Raw genomic sequence first — 4,264 nt, 5'->3', positions numbered from 1 at the left:
CATCAACACCAGCCCGTCCTCATCAACACCAGCCCGTCCTCATCAACACCAGCCCGTCCTCATCAACACCAGACCGTCCTCATCAACACCAGCCCGTCCTCATCAACACCAGCCCGTCCTCATCAACACCAGCCCGTCCTCATCAACACCAGCCCGTCCTCATCAACACCAGACCGTCCTCATCAACACCAGCCCGTCCTCATCAACACCAGACCGTCCTCATCAACACCAGACCGTCCTCATCAACACCAGATAGTCCTCATCAACACCAGACCGTCCTCATCAACACCAGCCCGTCCTCATCAACACCAGCCCGTCCTCATCAACACCAGCCCGTCCTCATCAACACCAGGCCGTCCTCATCAACACCAGGCCGTCCTCATCAACACCAGACCGTCCTCATCAACACCAGCCCGTCCTCATCAACACCAACCCGTCCTCATCAACACCAGCCCGTCCTCATCAACACCAGCCCGTCCTCATCAACACCAGCCCGTCCTCATCAACACCAGGCCGTCCTCATCAACACCAGCCCGTCCTCATCAACACCAGACCGTCCTCATCAACACCAGACCGTCCTCATCAACACCAGCCCGTCCTCATCAACACCAGACCGTCCTCATCAACACCAGCCCGTCCTCATCAACACCAGACCGTCCTCATCAACACCAGCCCGTCCTCATCAACACCAGCCCGTCCTCATCAACACCAGCCCGTCCTCATCAACACCAGTCCGTCCTCATCAACACCAGCCCGTCCTCATCAACATCAGCCCGTCCTCATCAACACCAGCCCGTCCTCATCAACACCAGCCCGTCCTCATCAACACCAGTTCGTCCTCATCAACACCAGCCCGTCCTCATCAACACCAGACCGTCCTCATCAACACCAGCCCGTCCTCATCAACACCAGACCGTCCTCATCAACACCAGCCCGTCCTCATCAACACCAGCCCGTCCTCATCAACACCAGACCGTCCTCATCAACATCAGCCCGTCCTCATCAACACCAGACCGTCCTCATCAACACCAGCCTGTCCTCATCAACACCAGCCCGTCCTCATCAACACCAGCCTGTCCTCATCAACACCAGACCGCCCTCATCCACACAACCCGCCCTCATCAACACCAGACCGTCCTCATCAACACCAGTCCGTCCTCATCAACACCAGACCGTCCTCATCAACACAACCCGTCCTCATCAACACCAGACCGTCCTCATCAACACCAGTCCGTCCTCATCAACACCAGACCGTCCTCATCAACACAACCCGTCCTCATCAACACCAGCCCGTCCTCAACAACACCAGCCCGTCCTCATCAACACCAGACCGTCCTCATCAACACAACCCGTCCTCATCAACACCAGCCTGTCCTCATCAACACAACCCGTCCTCATCAACACCAGCCCGTCCTCATCAACACCAGCCCGTCCTCATCAACACCAGCCCGTCCTCATCAACACCAGACCGTCCTCATCCACACAACCCGCCCTCATCAACACCAGACCGTCCTCATCAACACGAGCCCGTCCTCATCAACACCAGCCCGTCCTCATCAACACCAGCCCGTCCTCATTAATTGTGAGCCGATTTCATTTCAAATTACGTCCATTTTTGGCCTTAGCGCGCATATGAGCGAAAAGCGACGTTATTTTTAAGAGGATGGGTTGCTTCATTCCAATAAACATGAAAACATATAACCCCAAAAAAACTTCTTTTTCCTGCCACCAGGACCGACCTGCCACCAGGACCGACCTGCCACCAGGACCGACCAGCCACCAGGACCGACCTGCCACCAGGACCGACCTGCCACCAGGACCGACCTGCCACCAGGACCGACCTGCCACCAGGACCGACCTGCCACCAGGACCGACCTGCCACCAGGGCCGACCTGCCACCAGGACCGACCAGCCACCAGGACCGACCTGCCACCAGGACCGACCAGCCACCAGGACCGACCTGCCACCAGGACCGACCTGCCACCAGGACCGACCTGCCACCAGGACCGACCTGCCACCAGGACCGACCTGCCACCAGGACCGACCTGCCACCAGGACCGACCTGCCACCAGGGCCGACCTGCCACCAGGACCGACCAGCCACCAGGACCGACCTGCCACCAGGACCGACCAGCCACCAGGACCGACCAGCCACCAGGACCGACCTGCCACCAGGACCGACCTGCCACCAGGACCGACCTGCCACCAGGACCGACCAGCCACCAGGACCGACCTGCCACCAGGACCGACCTGCCACCAGGACCGACCTGCCACCAGGACCGACCTGCCACCAGGACCGACCAGCCACCCGCCGCCCCCACCACAATAAACCCGGTGTCTATCGTGTCGTCTACAGGAGAAAATATAAACATTCGAGCAGGGGAAAACTTGGCCGAGAAGCACAAGAAATCCAATCACGATTCTCCATATCTCTTAGGACACGTCCTCTTCCCTTCCCCCAGATAAAAATTAAACAATTCCGGGCTTAAATGGAGTCTGGGCTCGCTATTACAATGAGGACGGAGCTTATTTATTCTCCAGTACCCCCTTGAGCGCCCTTCATCCCCGCCCAACGTCAAACCTCGAGAATGTATGAAAATTAGCTAATAAAACTAAGGTGCTTGTGTCCCGGGCCGCGTCTGGCGCAAGGTGTGAGATTACGGCTTGAGAAATTGATGTTGTGGAACTAATTAAGACGAGGATTTAAAAACAATGCGCCATTATCATATTCACCGGCAGACTAGTGGAGATCGAGGAGCTATCGGAAAGGGAGAATGGGGGTTGCCTCCTGACGGTGGGGGGGGTTGCCTCCTGACGGTGGGGGGGGGCTGGCTTCTGACGGTGGGGCGGGGGGCTGCCTCCTGACGGTGGGGGGGGGGGGGGCTGGCTTCTGACGGTGGGGCGGGGTAGGGGGTTAGAGGGATGGGGGGGGGGGAAGAGAGGGTAACCCGTTCTCGCACTTGCTTATAGTCAATATTTGGGTTATTAATACGTGCATATGTGACATACTAATTTATTGTGAATATTTGAGTTTACCTTGAAAACCTGAATAGAAAACATCGACCTAACCTAACCTTCTTAGTATGTTCTTAGTATGTTAAGATAAGCATCTTATTGTTTCTTAATTACAATTAGTACTTAACCTATACCTATATTGATATTACAGTTTTATAAAAATAATAAAACAAAACCAAAATATTTAAATAAATTGTAAAGTAACTCAGGATATTGTCAAATATTATATAAAATCTCTATTGTTTAATAAAACTGAAAAAGAAATTCCTAATATTAAAACTGGTGTTTAGCAAATCTATAGGAAGAGTTTATACCTTAAAAACAAAATATATAACTTGGCATATACCACATATGTACTTATAGTCACTATTTGGCTGATTAATAAGCAATAAGTCATATATGTACTGACTTGTGCGAGAGCGGGTTGGAGAGGTGAGGGTGGAGGATGAAACATCGTTTTTTCTACGTTCTTTTCTAGCTATATAGTCGTAATGGTTGAGTGCTTTCTCCTGATAATTACCTTACCTTACGTTGTATTCTGTACTCACCTGTGTTTTCAGGGATTGGGATTCAGCTCTATGGTCCCGCCTCTGTCTCGTCGACTGGTGATTATGGCCTAGAGCTAATTGGCCTCTGTTGAGTCTACAGTTTAAATCTGTGTGAAGTATCTGTCACCACGCGGTCAAGTCTCCTCCATTCCATTTGCTCGCTGTTCTCATGCGGGGAAATCATTCTATTATCAATTTGGGTCATAAAGGGTTCTTTGAGGCTCCGTTTTCTCTTGCTTAGGTACTCCCTTAATTGACGAAGCACTTCCCTGTCAGTCCTGAGGATGGTCCCCAACCTGTGCTCTAGTGTGGAACTGTGTGGGCTTACTGAGGTCTGTCTGAACCCCTGCTGGTGCTGTGTGTGGTGTTAGTAAGGTCCCTGAACCCCTGTTGGTGCTGTGTATGGTGTTAGTAAGGTCCCTGAACCCCTGTTGGTGCTGTGTATGGTGTTAGTAAGGTCCCTGAACCCCTGTTGGTGCTGTGTATGGTGTTAGTAAGGTCCCTGAACCCCTGCTGGTGCTGTGTATGGTGTTAGTAAGGTCCCTGAACCCCTGCTGGTGCTGTGTATGGTGTTAGTAAGGTCCCTGAACCCCTGTTGGTGCTGTGTATGGTGTTAGTAAGGTCCCTGAACCCCTGTTGGTGCTGTGTATGGTGTTAGTAAGGTCCCTGAACCCCTGTTGGTGCTGTGTATGGTGTTAGTAA

This window comes from Procambarus clarkii, chromosome 19 (genome assembly GCF_040958095.1).
Source record: "Procambarus clarkii isolate CNS0578487 chromosome 19, FALCON_Pclarkii_2.0, whole genome shotgun sequence".
Lineage (NCBI taxonomy): Eukaryota > Metazoa > Arthropoda > Malacostraca > Decapoda > Cambaridae > Procambarus > Procambarus clarkii.
The sequence above is the reverse complement of the archived record's forward strand: the minus strand, read 5'-3'. Positions refer to the sequence as shown.